The sequence below is a fragment of the Cupressus sempervirens genome, chromosome 10 (genome assembly GCF_028749045.1).
Source record: "Cupressus sempervirens isolate cs-2001-9-10 chromosome 10, ASM2874904v1, whole genome shotgun sequence".
NCBI lineage: Eukaryota > Viridiplantae > Streptophyta > Pinopsida > Cupressales > Cupressaceae > Cupressus > Cupressus sempervirens.
In genome coordinates, this window is record NC_143127.1 from 158,484,556 (window position 1) to 158,500,069 (window position 15,514).

A 15,514-nucleotide genomic window follows, 5' to 3' on the forward strand; every position below is an offset into this window, starting at 1 on the left:
GAGTTAGTCTATTTGGGGTTTATTATACCACTTGAATGTCTCAAAATGGATCCAAAGAAGGTAAAAGCCATCTTGGAATGGCCTACTCCAAGGTCTGCTACTGAGGTAAGATCATTTCTTGGTTTGGTTAGTTTTTATAGGAAGTTTATTAAGAATTTCAGTGGCATATGTGCACCCCTAACTGATACAATAAGAGGGGATAGAAAAGAGTTCAAATGGACTGCAGCAACTGCGAGAAGTTTTGAATTGTTGAAGAAGAAGGTAATAGAACAACCTATGTTGGCACTTTCAAATTTTAGAAGGTTTTCTAGGTGGATTGTGATGCCAGTGGTAGTGCTATTGGGGCTGTATTAAGCCAAGAAGGTAAGCCTATTGCATATTTTAGTTAAAATTGAATGATGCAAAGAAGAAGTATTCTGTTTATGATCAAGAGTTCTATGCAATAGTTCAGGCCTTAAAGAAATAGAGGCATTATTTATTGCCAAAGGAATTTTTTTTGTATATTGATCATCAGGCATTATAGTACCTAAATAGCCAAGGTAAATTGAATCAGAGGCATATGAAGTGGGTAGAGTTCTTGCAGAGTTATACATTTGTGTTGAAGCATAGAAGTGGAAAATCTAATAGGGTTGCAGATGCACTAAGTAGGAGATAGTTGTTGCTTACAGTGATGCAGGTTGAAGTAGTTGGGTTTGATGAAATCAAGAATTTGTACCCTGAGGATCCTGATTTTGCTGAAGCATGGAAAGCTTGTAAAGAATGTATTGCTATAGATAGAACCAAGTGGTTAGACTATTTGATTCAGGATGGCATGTTGTTCAAGGGTAGTCAATTGTGCATTCCAAGGAGTTCCATGAGGGAAAATCTGATTAAGGAGAAACACAGTGGAGGGATGGTAGGACATTTTGGTCAAGATAAGACCATTTCCATTCTTAGAGAACATTATTTTTGGCCTCAAATTTCACAAGATGTGAAGAAGTTTGTACAAAGTTTCCAGGTTTTTCAAGTTGCCAAGGGGTTTAGTCACAATACTGGCCTATATCAGCCATTGCCTATTCCATCAAGGCCATGGGAAGACATAAGTATGGATTTTGTTCTTGGATTGCCAAGGACACAAAGGGGTAATGACTCAGTATTCGTGGTGGTTGATAGGTTCTCCAAAATGGCACATTTCATTCCATGCCACAAAACTCATGATGTTGTCCATATTGTAGACTTGTTTTTCAAAGAGTTGGTAAGACTACATGGTCTTCCAAGGAGTATAGTTTCTGACAGAGATACTAAATTTGTGGGGTATTTCTAGAGGACATTGTGGAAAAATTTGAGAATAGACTTGAAATTCAGTTCCATGCATCACCCACAAATTGACGACCAAACAAAAGTGGTAAACAGAAGTCTGGGCAATTTGCTGAGATGTTTAGTTGGGGATAAGCCCAAGGGATGGGATTTGATTCTACCACAAGAAAAGTTTTCTTACAATAAATCTATAAATAGGAGTACTAGAAAATCACCATTCCAAATTGTATATGGGAATAGCCCAAGGATTGCACTAGAATTGAGGAAGATAGAGCAAGGGGAGAGGAAAAGTGCTGAAGTAGAAGAATTTGCTGAACATATCGAGCGTCTACATGAGGAGGTTTAGGGACAAATTACCAAGATGAATCAAGAGTATAAAGCTAGGGCTGATCAAAGGAGACGACATAAGGAATTCCAAGTAGGGGATCTAGTCATGGTGCACTTATGAAAAGAAAGATTTCCATCTGGTACTTACAACAAGCTGAAAATGAAGAAATTTGGCCCCTGCAAAATTTTGAAGAAACATGACTCAGGAAATGCATATGAGGTGGAGCTGCCAGATGGTATTCACATTTCTCCCATTTTCAACATTGCAGATTTAACAGAGTATCATGATGATGGTGAAGATGAGGAGCTAGTGTTAGAGCCATGTCTGATTCTTGCTTTTAAGAAGGAGGAGATATAAGACATTCTAGATCATCATGCGGGTAGGAGTACCAGAAACAAGCAGTATGAAGAGTATTTGGTCAAATAGAAAGGATGACCGATCGAGGACTCAACTTGGATTTCAGAAGTTGAGGTTTCCCATTTGGGATTTCCTCTACCATTCATAAAGTGACAGGGTCACTTTTCAATCTACCCTAGGTGTCTGATGCAGGAGCATCCAGAGGTATAAGGGAAATTCTGTGTCACCCAAAAAAATGTACCTAGACTTAGTTTCTGTTTCATGTGTTTTCATTTTTGGACACCCATTTGGGTCAAATAAAGGTTCCAACTCTCACAATTTCACTATCAGTGTGCTAGTAAATCTTGAAAAAATAGGAGTATGTAATTGGGCCATCATTTTGGTAAACTAGTAGGTGTGAATTAGCCAGATGAATGTAATTGTGATTTAGAGCATTCCAAAAAAAGAATCGGGTCAAAAGGCGCCACAGTTTGAAAGTTATTGCAGTTTTTTGAGTTTTGGAGACCTCCTAAGAATGCTTCAAAGTCAGGTTAGGGGTATTAAATGACCTCAAAAAGGGCCAAAAAAGGGGGACAAGCAAAGTTGGTCCATATGGCTATAGAGCGCTTCGAGAGCTTTTCAAAAATGTAAACGGTTTGTCAATCGGAGCTATGGTTCAAAAGTTATGCCTCCCGAAAGTTCGGTTACTATTTTTGGATTCTTCTAGATTTGCGCCGACTTCTAACGCAGCTTCTGGAGTCTTTTATTTGGTCAATGGATGCCTACTAGCACTTTCTAGAATGTATTCCTAGTCCTTAACCCTTCGGGGTCTATTTAAGGAGATTCTTGGCATTGTAAAAGGCAGTTCGGAGTGGAGTTTGAGAGGAGGTACTGAAAGGAGAAATTATCTCCACATATATGCTATTGTAAGCCCTTAGGGCATGTTTTGAAGTTTATTTTCTCTATACTGAATGTACTAGCTTATTTTTTAGTTAATACAACTTCCCTTTTTATGTTGTGTCCATTTTATTCTTGGGTTGTGTCCCCATTAGATTGAGTGATCTAGATGTCATTCTTATTCTATTGAATTTGAAGACCAACAAAGAATTTGATCTCACCAAACATTGACATTTCAAATTTCTTGTTCATTTGCTCTGAAAATTCTTTTCAAAGATCATCATTTCCTATGAACAAAGTATCATCTCCAAATATCTTTTCCAAAACAATCTTATTATCTAGTCCTTCCTTGATGTACAAGCTACTATTATCATTAGTTCTTTGAAAACCAATCTAAATAAGATAGTTATGCAGTCTTTCATACCATGCTCTAGGGGCTTGTTTTAGACTATCCAATGCTTTATGTAATTTGCAGACCATGTCCTTCTTGTCTGGATGAACAAAACCTTCAGGTTGTTTAATGCAAACCTCTTAATCCAGTATACCATTGAGAAATGTTGACTTGACATCCATTTGATAAACTTTGAATCCTTTTTATGTAGCATATGCAAGTAAGGTTCTGACACCTTCCAATCTTGCAACAAGAGCAAAAGTCTCTCCATAGTCTACACCTTCTTCTTGAGAGTATCACTTGCATACTAGTCTAGCTTTATTCCTTGACACCTTACCATCTTTATTTAACTTTTTTCTGAATACCCACTTAGTTCCAATAACATTTTTATCTTTAGGCCTAGGTACAAGAGTCCATGTTTTATTTTTCTCTATCTGCTCTATCTCTTCATTCATAGCTTCACTCCAACTTTCATTTTCTAATGCATCTTTGACATTTCCAGGTTCAAAATCAGCAAGTAAACAAGTTCCTTTCAACTTACTTCTTGTCATTGTTCCTTCAATTTATCTCCAGTGATCTGATCTGGTGCATGATACTTCCTGAAATACTTGGATAATATAGGTTCCTTGCCTTTTGAACGCTTTGCATTTTCATCCTCTTGCACTTTAGCTTTAGGTTCTGGTTGCTTGGGCTCAGTATCTATTGATTCATTAGCTTTTGTTTGCAACTCGGGTCCTTGTAGCTCAATAGGTATTGACTTAGTTTGAACTTCCTGCAACTCGGTTATAGAAGACTCCATAGTAGAAGATTTCTAATTGATAGGTGTACCTGGCACTGTATCAGGTTCAATAAAAAAAAATCTCATGTAGTCTTTAGGTTCCCTTTTGCTTTCTTCTTTAGTTCTTTTTGCAAACTCATCAACTTTTACATGTGCACTTTATATGACTTTGTGAGTAGACAAATTCAAACATCTATATGCATTACTCTTGAAAGAATATCTCAAAAATATTCTTTCATCAGCCTTCACATCAAATTTACCATTTCTAGATTCTTTCAAAATGTAACATTTGCTTCCAAATACTTTTAGGTAACTTACATTGGGTTTGTAGCCATACCATAACTCATAGAGGGTTTTGAATGAGTCCTTCTTCAGCTATACTCAGTTTAAGGTATGAACTATAACACTGATAGCTTCCTTCCAATATTTGATATCAATGCTCTTTTCAATCATTAAGGTTCATGCATAGTCCATGATAGATCTATTCCTTCTTTCAGCTATTTCATTTTGTTTAGGAGTTTCAGGTATTGAAACCTGCCTTTTGATTCCCCTTTCAATGCAACAGTTATTGAACTCATGTGAAATGAATTCACCACCTTTGTTTGACCTCAAACATTTTAGTTTTTTGCCTATTTCCTTCTCTACTCTGGCCAAATACCATTTGAACTTCTCAAATGCTTCTGATTTCTCTCTTAGATGCATGACACTCATCATTCTTGAGTAATCATCAGAAAAAAGAATGAAGAGCTTTTCACCAGAATAACTTTCAATGCCAATAGATCCACACAAATCAGCATGCACAATTTCTAAAATTTCTTCAAACTAATAGTTCTTTCTTTTAAAGCTAGTCTTTCCCATCTTGCCAATTTGACAATTCTTGCATAGACGAACCTCAGGTTTCTTTATGTTAAGAATGCCTCTTACTTTCCCAAATTTACTTATTTTTACCAAGCTATCAAAGTTCACAAGACACAACCCCCTATGCCATAACCAACTTTCTTCAACTTGAGCAGTAAAACATGAACATTCACCAAGTTCAAGATAAAACAAGTTACCTTTTGTTTAAGTGCCTGATCCAATCAGCTTTCCTTTGCCATCTAGTAGTCTTGATTTTCCATGCATGAATTCCACTTTGAATCCATTATTGAGTAGCTATGCCACACTTAACAGATTGTGTTTTAGTCCTTCTACCCAATATTCATTATCACATACAAGTTCTTTGGTTAGTGAGAATCTTCCTTTTCCTTTTATGCAACAAGGTTCATTATTACCAAATCTCACATTGCCACCATCATAGTCTTCAAAATGTTCAAACTTAGTTTTATCACCAATCGTGTGATGAGAACAACCACTATCTATAATCCATGTATCATTTTTTCTCACATGAGAAATACAGGCCATTTCCTCATCATTATCAGAATCAGCCTTTATAGCAATGTAAAAAATTTTATCTTCTTCTTCATCATCAGAATCATTAGAATCTTTAGCCATGAAACATGTTTTCTTACCTTTATCCTTGAATGATTTGAATTCTTCTTGTCATTGCACTTGTGACCTTTCTTCTCATCCTTGTTCTACTTATTTGGGCACCTAGCAACAATATGTCCAATTTCTTCACAAGAAAAATAGATAAGAGGAACCTTACATTTGTATTTCCCTTTGCCTCTTGAATATTTTCTTGCTAGCAGAGCTTCAACCACCTCAAGATCATTTTTTGAACTCTTTTTTGATTCTTCATCACTATTTGACTGTGGATCCTTTATCTTCTTTCCTTTCTCCTTGAGTGAAAGCTTGGCCTCAAATGCTGATTCAATGTTTTTGGTAGCTAGAACATAATTATCATAGTTGTCTAGCTCGAATGCAATCAATCTTCCAACTATGGCCTCTAAATTTATCTTATGATTTGCTTCACATCTTCTTTCTTAAATGGAAGAAACTCTGATTGCATAAATAGGAAGTAGAGTTCTAAGAACTTTACTTATAACTGTTTCCTCCTTGATATCTCCTCTAGATGCTTTGATTGCACTAACACATGCTTTAAATCTTTCAACATATTTTGAAATGTTTTCATCTTCTCTCATCCTCATTTGATCAAATTGACCACTCAAACTTTCTACTTTGGCTCTTCTCACATTATCATCACCTTCATAGATCTCTTTTAGCTTGTTCCACATTTCAAAGATAGTTTTGCAATCCTTGATGTCATCAAATTCTTCATAACTTAGGGCAGATGCAATATCTATCATCATGTTGTTGTGAGTCTTCTTTTCAACAATATCATTGGCAGATAATGTACCAGTAGGTTCTGCATATTTTTCATTAAGGTACTTCAGCCCTAAATCACCAATAAAAGCCAGATAAGTCTGATCAATCCCTACCATTCTAAGAAGTTGTCCCTGTTTAGTCTTGGAATTTCCCTCTTGTAAGACATCCTGATCTTTAGCTTAGATCCTTGAAATCGTTTCTTGTAAGTACCAAAAGCTTTGATACCAATTGTTGAAATTATAGATGAAGTAACTGAAGGGGGGGGCAGGGGGGTGGGGGGGTGAATCAGTTACCACAAAAAAAAACCCTGATCTCTTAGATGTCTTAAATAACTAGCTACTGCTAATACATAGTAAATACTTCACAAAAATGTTGTAAGTCAGTAGATTAACTTGTCACTGATCTTTAAGCATTCATAATTATTAGCATGCATGCAAAAGTAAATAACATGAACACAAGAGACACTAGATTTAACGTGGAAACCCAATATGAGAAAAACCACCAAGTAACTAGCTACCAATTTTCACTCTTCTAAAGTGAGCCCTATTAGGAGCCAACCTTGTTAAAGGTTACAATACACACTATTAGGTGTGATCCCATTAGAGGATTTAATTACCCTGTTAGGAGTGACCTTGCTAGAGGTCTTTAGAACAATTCAACTAAACTACCCACCTTTTTAGAGGATTTACAAAATGGCTATTAAACCAAATTTGTTAAGAGATTTTGAAATTACTACTATAATGGTTAGAAAGTAACAATGAATTGACCTAAATATGATGCAACTGAATTTGCTGATTATAGATATCTATTCTGCACCATTAGATCCTCCTTGATAAAATATAGCTTTGCTGCTTCTCAATGATCTCTGATCATCCTTCAAAATTCACTCTCACAATAATCAGTCCTCCTTCATATTCATATCACATCAAATCTATCACACACTTAAAATTTTCAACTTGACCTCTTATATATACCATTCAAATTATCATGTCAGCTCATTCACAAGTTACATTTACATTTACCAATAAACCATACATCAATCGGCTACAAATATTACATTAAACAAATAAACTTTATTTCACAAAACAATGAAATTCTTTATTGACCAACCCTACTCAGTAAATATTGCTCAAAAAAATGATTTCCCAAGTTAACCATCTCAATTTGGTTAACACTACAAAATTTGCAAAATCCTTTGGCTACCGAGTGAACTTGATAAGAACTGAATTTCCTTTGCTATCCATGAGAGCTATGTAAGAACTATTTCTGCCATATTTCCCTTTGATGACCGAGTAAGCTTAGTAACAACTAAATTTCCTTGCTTAACCTTGAAAGCTTGGTAATAATTGTTTGTACAAGGTAAAGCTTGAGCACACTCGATAGAGGCTATAAACCTTCTTTGCTAACCTTGTGAGCTTGGTAGACATTATCTTTTTCCTTTTTGACCAATAAAGCTCAGTAGACTCTATCTGATAACTGATATGACATTTGTGTAACATCAAAGAGAACACACAATTGAAAAATTGTATCCAACAAGTCAACCATATGCTTGTACTCATTTTCATATTCAATTTTACCTTGAGATGTTTTATGTGTTGTTGCCATGACAAAAACCTTCTCTCTAAATGAAAGAGTTGAGCAAGACCTATCAAAAACTAAAACAAGAAATGAGTATTTTTTTGTAAAAAATAGATGCAATGCCAAATCACTTGAAACTATTGATGGATGTAGAGTTATGTTTAAGAAAAAATCGAAAAGAAGAAAGTGCAAGACTAGAAGAAGTAGCCAACAACCTATTTCCTCTTGGGGCTGTATGTGTAATAGTTAAAGAGGATGCAATGCTACCCCTAATTGGACATTGAAGAATTGCCTAGTCCATAGCCCTTAAATCAACAATGTTGACCAAGTCAAGATCAGAAACCTTTTTTCAACATGATTTCACTTTTTTTTTTTTGCTTTGGCTTCTACATCAACACTCGCATAGGGATAAGAGCCCACACGAAAGATGAAGATCATCGATTTGTGGTGCAAGTTAATCCTAATGAAGTAGACAATGAAGAAATTCCCTCTCTACAACCCTTACAACCACTATGTCGACCTTATGGAGATTAGAAACCTTATATTAATTGGTGGCTTTGACCCCAAAAATTTTGGTTGCATCTACATCACTCACATAATTGATGGCACCCTATGCATAAATGTCCATTTGTTCCATGCTATATCAAGAAATTGTTTCGTATCCAAGCCATTTATTTTGTAGCCTTTTAAATCTCTGCAAAGATAAAGTTGGAGTAGGAGAATTTTTCTTCTCAAAGGTGTCCTCTGATTGTAAAGCGTTCATTCCATTATCTATTGAACTAGATATGTCTTGTTTGTTGAATAGATAATGGAATAGACACTTTACAATTAGAGGACCCCTTTGAGAAGAAACTTATTCCTGTTCCAACTTTATCTTTGTAGAGATTTAAAAGGTTGCAAATTGAATGGCTTGGGTAAGAAACAATTGCTTGATATAGCATAAAAAAAAATTTGACCAAATATTGGTGGAAATTTTGACCAATACTTGATAGTTTTCTACCAAAAATTGGTCAAAATTTTGTACCAATTATAAAAAAAATTTGACCAAACATTGGTGGAAATTTTGACTAGTTCTTGATAGTTTTCTACCAAGACTTGGTCAAAAATTTCACCAATTCTAAAAAAATTTGACCAAACTTTGGTGAAAATTTTGCCCAACAATGACAAATTAGAGCTAGCAAAAATTAAAATTTTTCAATGACTGTATCGGTTAAAATTTTGATGAGAAAATTTTCCATGAATTTCTTGGTCAAAATTTGACCAAAATTCGTCAAAATTGTGTCCAAATTTACTAGTGAGCCCTTCCTTGGTTCATTCAGGGGACCTTATTGAGCAAAAGGCTAGAGGGGATAATAGTGTTAAGCAACATGTTGTGTCAGAAGGAATTGTCACTAGAGACTTGGTCAAGGAGATCCTAGAGCACTTACCTTTGTAGGATAGATCTTGTCATTAAGAGCATTAGGAGAGAGATAGATCAAGGAATCGTAAAAGATGGAACATACCGAGAAGAAGGCAATATTTTATTTAGGATACAGGTATCGAGCATCGACTTCCCTGAATTTCTAGGATAAGTGCGCCCTATTATAGAACTCAAATGGTGATAATGAGAAGATATTGATCAGGTCCAATCCTAGAGATTGCCTAAATACTTGTCGTGCAAGGAGGACTCATAACATTCTATCTACCCTTTTAAAACCCGTGAGTATTTTGTGTGTATGTGGTTTGACTCTTTCTTTGGTTGATTTTCCTTATGCATTTGTTGAGGTTTGACTTGGTGATTTGCCTGATAGGCTAGTTATTTTATATTCCTAGATCAATAGATGATATTGATTTATCAAATTTTAGTTAAATTAAAAGTGGAAAAATGTTAAAATATGATGATCTTGCATTTTTGAAATTATTATGATTTAATGCATTTTTAGTTAAATTAATATATTTAATTTAAAAGTCTCAATTTTAGAAAACTATGAAAAATAATAAATACTAAATATTAAACTTCACTTATGGTGTAGCATTATTATTTAATTAATAAAGATTTAAAAATAGTGACATTTCAATAATGCACTTATCTTTATTAATTAAATAATAAATAAATATCTTTTTATGATAGTACTTTACATAATAAAGCTGAGATATAAATAAATAATAATAAAATAATATTTTGATTAAAAGTGGATTAATTATGTATGAAAGGAATAATAAAATAAAATAATTGTAATTTAGATGTAGTGGAGACAAAATCCATAAAAGGTAATGAGAGTTCTATATTAGAGGATTTTTCAAGGACTCGTTATTGCACATATAGGTTTTGGGGAGCACATTTTAGATTAGGGAGAAGAAGGAATTTTTGGTAGCTTGAAGGGTTTCGTTTCAATAAGGTTTCTTTTTAATAGGTTGCCAGATTATTAGCATTAGCGTGAGGTAGGGTTTGAAAAACCAAGGTTGAATATTTTATTTGTGAGGATCTATTTGCTTCATGTTTTTTGGGTGCTTGAATCCTACTTATTATTTTGGATTATTTTCCTAGATCTGTATGAATAGAATTAGAAATTTTAATTGTATCTATAGAAGAAAATGTTAGAGAGAAAATTAATTTTGAGGCTAGGGTTTGATTGGAATTTTAATTAGATTGAATTGTCAAATTGATGTAAATATCTCCATATTTATTTTATTAAAAAAAAAGAACTACTAGAAAAATTTGTTTATGAAGCATGTACCTATAAACAATTATATATATATATATATAATTAAAAAATATTTTAATACAATAATTTTTTAAAAACAAAAATTAATATTTTAAAAATTTAAAATATACTTATAGAGGAGGGATATAACCCCCTACATGACTATCCAAAAGAACAATGTGTGGCTGCCATAGTGCAATGCACGACTGCCCTTGGGTAGCTTGCAACTGCCTATGGTAGTGCACCACTACCCTTTGGTAGTGTGCCTTTTTGGTATGACTCCATTTGGGGATTTTAAAATTATTTTTAAAAAAATGTTTTATATTATAGTTTGTTAATTATAATTTTTTTAAAATAAAAAAATCAGGGTAATTTAGAATTTAGAATTAAAATATGTTTATTATTATTTTTGTATAAAAAAAAATTAGTTTGGTAGTAATGAATAGTGGTAATTTATTTATGTTGACTTCACCATTTAATATTGTTAGAGTTTTAGGTGACTCTACAACACCTTGAGGATCAAATGAAAGACAAAGATAAGTTCCATAAGAGATTGGCAAGACAATTGCATGAATATGCAAGAATGCTATTATTGATAGTGGACTTGATTGACATCCAATGGATTGGTTTAAAATGTACATAATAGGCCTTCTTATATAGGAGAGGTGATAAGAGACAATGATAAGGAGAAGATAAGATATCACCCACACAAGGTGGAATCATATGTCCACCAAAGGTGGATCATCCTCCATTATGCAATGAAGTATGTGCGATGATGAGGATGATAATGTGATAAGTGCACTAAAGGTGGAATGAGATAACAACTATGACCACCTAGAGTGGAATTCTCCTACACCATGTGTTTAATGGAGGTGCAAACTCCTTAGTCTCTCAATCACAAACTACTATGCAATGCATTATCCTAAGTAAGCTTAAGTAAGTATAATTAGTGAATATTTAATTACACATACAACCCCCACTAAATGCAACTTAAGGGAATGCACTTAAACTCACAATGCAAGATGGGTCTCGGCTACTAGGCCATTTTAGGTACCTATGTACAATATGAAATGTAATACATGAAATATAATCTCTCATAGAATGGAGAAAGAGAGAAAACCTCATGGGAAAAACCATCCTCCAAAAAGAGAGATGAAAATAAGATGCATAGATGGATGGAGTACTCAAGACCCCCCAAAAATTGCATACATCATGTATATATAAAGAATCATCCCCCATAGGAAGGAAATAAGGAGACATGATATCCCCCCCATAATGAAGAAGCTCCAATTTAGATGAAGAGTACCTACAAGAAAAATATAATCCAATGCCTATAATAAACATGTCTCTCCTTAGGAAGGGAAATACATCAAATGATGAAGAAGCCACTCTATGTAAAAAGTGAGGAAGGAGGAAGAAGGTCTCCATGTAGGAATCTCTAAAGACTAAATAGGTGTCTCCAAGCTCAAAGATTTTGTCACATAATTATTGGTAAATAGATTGGTTCTTTTCAATTTAACTCTTAACTGCCCAAATCTCAAAGAATGATCTGATAGCAAATGTTGGATAATCCATCATCAAGTTGATAGATTTCCTCTAAATTGAAAGGTACAACTCCCTTATTGAATGATATTCAATGAATTTGTTTGTTCCTAAACTAATTGGGTATGTTCTTAACCTAAGAACAAAAGAGGAAAACTGAGCCAACCCTAGACAAAACTAACTCAAGCAGATTTTAGATCCTAAACCTAGCCAATGCCAAGAACCCACAAATTCTATGACTTCTTGATACTGATAATGCAATATGAATGCAATGACATGAAATAAAAATGAAGATTAAACATGCTAATTTTTACAGTAGGAATGAATGATAGTGCTCTAATCTATCACCCATTCAATATTTGAATAAGAATGAAAGAAAGTGTTCAAAATTGACTATAACAATACTCCAGTTGAAAGTAAATAAAAAAAGTGATGCTCAAATACTCCGATTCACAAAAAAAACTTCATTGTTTTAAACAGAACAAAAAAAACCCTCTAATTATATTTTCTTGCAATCTATAGACAAATCTATTGCAAAAATTAAATGTCAATCTCCCCTCCATAAACAAAAATACAGAAACTAAAAGCCTTCCCCTCTACTCAAAAAATACCTACTCTTGCAGAAAAAGAAGACCCTTGGTATCTCTTTCTCTATCCCATATATTATTTTCTTCCCATGGTAAGTCTTCCTCTTCAGTTATTAAAACTTACTCTTCATTTTCTTTTCTTTGTTATGATTATATTCTTGATGAGCTTAAATACCACTTCCACATTAAAAATTGAAATCCATTAACAAAATTTTCTCCGACCCTTCATATTATTCTTATTATATATATATATATATATATATTGGAGAAATCGACACCTTCAATGGAAGCCAGATTTGGCATTTGTCTCATAGCAATCAGTATAGCTCCTCATGATGTGTCAAGTCTAGGCACGTGCCCCTCATATGTTGTTACCAAGATTATATGGAATTTCTTTAGAATTGACTGATACATGCAAGTCAAATAAACATTTGGTCTCAAAAAATTTATATTCGACCATATAAAATTCCAAAGGCAAGCTAGAAGTGGTAATATCGGTGGAAGACATTGGAATTCTATCAAATATTTCATATGCATTGTTTGTGTTCTCACCCTGGCAATATCTTATAACCTACATTGTCTACTAGACCCAAGCTGTCACAAACATTGATCTTCATTGTAACAATTTCACTACTACCCACCATTAAAAAGAGCCTTTGGAATGCTATTAGTTGTTTCAAAGGAGCTCCTCCCAATCTAGATCGAGGCATGAAATAGAGCAATACTAATTCACTACCATCTTTGGTTCCATTGTTCTTCACTTCAACTTGTACCTCAATTTCCAAATCCTTGCATAATTTCTTAGAAGGCTCATCCTCTAGGCGAATTGAAGGGCAGCTTGAAATGGGTTCACCTAAAGATTGGAATAATGTGTACCATTTCTGATTTTTAGGCAGTTGCAATCTAAGAAGTTGGGAAGAATGGGATTTTACGGTATATTGAAAACTGGTGTTACTGAGCCCATAGCCAAATGGGTACAATGTGCTTCCCATGTAAAATATAAAAGTTTTGCCTAGATACTCTATTACTGGATTGGCTCTCATGTGCATGTCCATCATGTTCACTTTTTCCACATACTCGTTGGGATACCATGTCACTAGAAGATGACCCCCTAGATTGTGTGTTATGAAAATGAGTTGAGCAATGACTTCACCTCCTCCTTGACCAGGATATGCCACCCATAGGATTTCTACAATTTGATCAGAGCTATCTACAAAAGAAACATCTACAATACTACCCATCATGAAAAGAAGTATAACATGGCCCTTAGAAGCTGTTGCAACTTGAGACACAAGTTCCTCTTGATGTCTAGGTAAGAGGAGGTCTTGTCTATCATGTGTTATAGCTTCATAAATTAGATTGTATCCCACCACCAATATAGTAGCATCTACTTTCCTTGAAGCCTTCACTGCTGAAGCTATTAAGATAAAATTTTCACAAGAAATATCATAACTATAGTATCCTATCATAGCTATAGTAGCATTTGTATTGGTTCCACTAACTGCCAACCTTGGAGGTGGAGCAGGGCAATGATCCATCATTCTTAAGAAGCACAATACCTCCCCTAGTTGCTTCCACTACAAGCTCTTGATGCTCAGGTATACACATGTCTTTAGCCCCAAAGTCTCCATACTCTTTACTCCCATCAAAGTAAACTAGTCTCATTAAATTAGTATAGGTGTATACAAGAGCTCGGTCTATATTTTATTCTTTCACCTTTCCCTTCACAACTGCAAGCACTAAATATTTTGTATAGTAACAACTGCAATCTAAATCCAACCCTAATCTTAGCACATATCCTACTACATCCTCAGGTGTTTGGACATATATTTGCTTCTCGAGTAATAATTGTATAGAATCATAGTCCCTAGCAATATATCTATTGAGTTTCCATTCACCCTTGATGGTGTTTTTCAAGAGGTGGGGATTTGCACAAGAAGGGATACCACTGATCTTATTGAAGGAACACATGGCACTACTAGCAATACCCTACTTTACATATACCTCAAATGGTGGTTGAAATGTATCCATCATGTCCTCTTGGGTCACCTTTGACACAATTGACACCATATCGGCTAACTACAAGGGGATCCTCTCCTAGAGTTTCTTGGGCTCTACCCCATCTAGGATCTCTTAGAAGATTTATATTAGGACTCCAATAGGTTAGCCCTAATTTCCCAAATTGTGCATGCCCTTTTCCTTAGTTGATACAGTCTCTACTATGGCTCTCCAAAGAGTTTCATTGAAGGAAGCTACAGTGAGAATGACAAGAGGAAAACTAGTGGAATTAGGGATGATCTTGTCAAATACAATGATAGGTCCCAAGTTTGAGACCCTGTGCAATGCCTCTGACCACCATTCATACTTGGGTAATCTAAACTTGGGCACTCCAGTTGAACTGTTGCCCATCTATCCAACTTTCTTTGACAATGTCATGTGACATACCAAGTCTTTTGCTCACTCTTTGAATCCCAAAGCTAAATTATAGAATGCATATTTTGTGATACCCTTCCCCATCTTGACAAATTTCATCGGATCACACACATAGCTTTCAACAACTTTACATCTAAGAGTTGTGGTAGCAATTACAAAAACCATTGCACATACCCAACACTTCCAATCCATGATGCCAATGCCTGCCATGATACTCTTGTGAGGCCTGTGTGTCTATGTGATAAATGACATTCGTTAACTCATCACTGGTTTCATGTGATGCACTTAAAATGAAGCCTTTGGAAGAGTTTTGACTATGTCCTTCTCTTTCACGAAGAATTAGAAAATAGCTTCTCCTCAGTAGAAAATTAACATAGGAGGGCATTTTCTACCAAAGCA

The 15,514-nt window shown here is 34.6% G+C and overlaps 1 pseudogene; it reads right to left on the reverse strand.

The window, feature by feature from the left end:
- The window catches only part of LOC149533065 (beta-xylosidase/alpha-L-arabinofuranosidase 1 pseudogene), a 39,775-nt pseudogene extending 24,468 nt beyond the window's left edge, over positions 1-15,307 (reverse strand).
- Between the last annotated feature and the right edge of the window lie 207 nt (positions 15,308-15,514).